The sequence below is a fragment of the Myotis davidii genome, unplaced genomic scaffold (genome assembly GCF_000327345.1).
Source record: "Myotis davidii unplaced genomic scaffold, ASM32734v1 scaffold96, whole genome shotgun sequence".
In the NCBI taxonomy this organism is placed as follows: domain Eukaryota; kingdom Metazoa; phylum Chordata; class Mammalia; order Chiroptera; family Vespertilionidae; genus Myotis; species Myotis davidii.
The window spans coordinates 11,601,243-11,602,099 of record NW_006289416.1 but is presented as its reverse complement, the minus strand read 5'-3'; positions in this window follow the sequence as shown (position 1 = coordinate 11,602,099).

Genomic DNA, 857 nt, shown 5'->3' with positions numbered 1-857 from the left:
TTCTCTTGCTGTTACTGTGGCCTGAGCACTGGGATTTTTTAAAGCTTCTCAGGTGGTTCCAGCATGCCCCCATATTTGAGAAACACTGCAACAAAGATATGCCCAGAGTTTGTTACTGTGATCGAGGTTTAAAATCTGCCCTTTGTGTCCTGAAGGAGAAGGGTCCAGAGCAGGCTGTCTCAACCCTGGGCGCACAATACTTTCAGCTGGGGAGATTTTTAAAAAAAAATACTCTCAAAGGAAATGTTTGTATTGATTTAGTAGAGGAGAGAGAGAGAGAGAGAGAGAGAGAGAGAGAAGAGTGAAATGTAAATAATTAACAAAAAATTATAATATTTCCAAGAAATGAGACATCTTAGTTCCTTGATTGAAAAAACAACTCATAAGGACTTTGAACGTAATACTCACACCAAGACATTTCATCATGCAACTCATAACCAGGTGACAAGGATCAGTCCCAAGCATCACTGCAAAATTTTTGTCTCTACCTCAGTAGCACTTGTGAAGATTAAGTGAGCTAATAAAGAGTGTGTGTGTGTTACAATATAATACCCTTGCTCTTAGTGTTAGTATGTACTAACACTAATCCTATCTAATAAAAGAGAAACATGGTAATTAGCATATGACCGATACCCTTCCCATTGGCTAATCAGGGCGATATGCAAAATAACTGCCAGCCAAGATGGTGGCCGGCAGCCAGGCAGCTTGAAGCTAACATGAGGCTTGCTTGCTTCAGTGACGGAGGAAACCAACATTCCCCGCCTGCCTTGCCGGGCTCTGAGCTTGCAGTTTTAGAAACATTGTTACAAATATAGAAGCTAAACAAAACCCCAGAAACCTGCTTTCAGCCCGCGGGG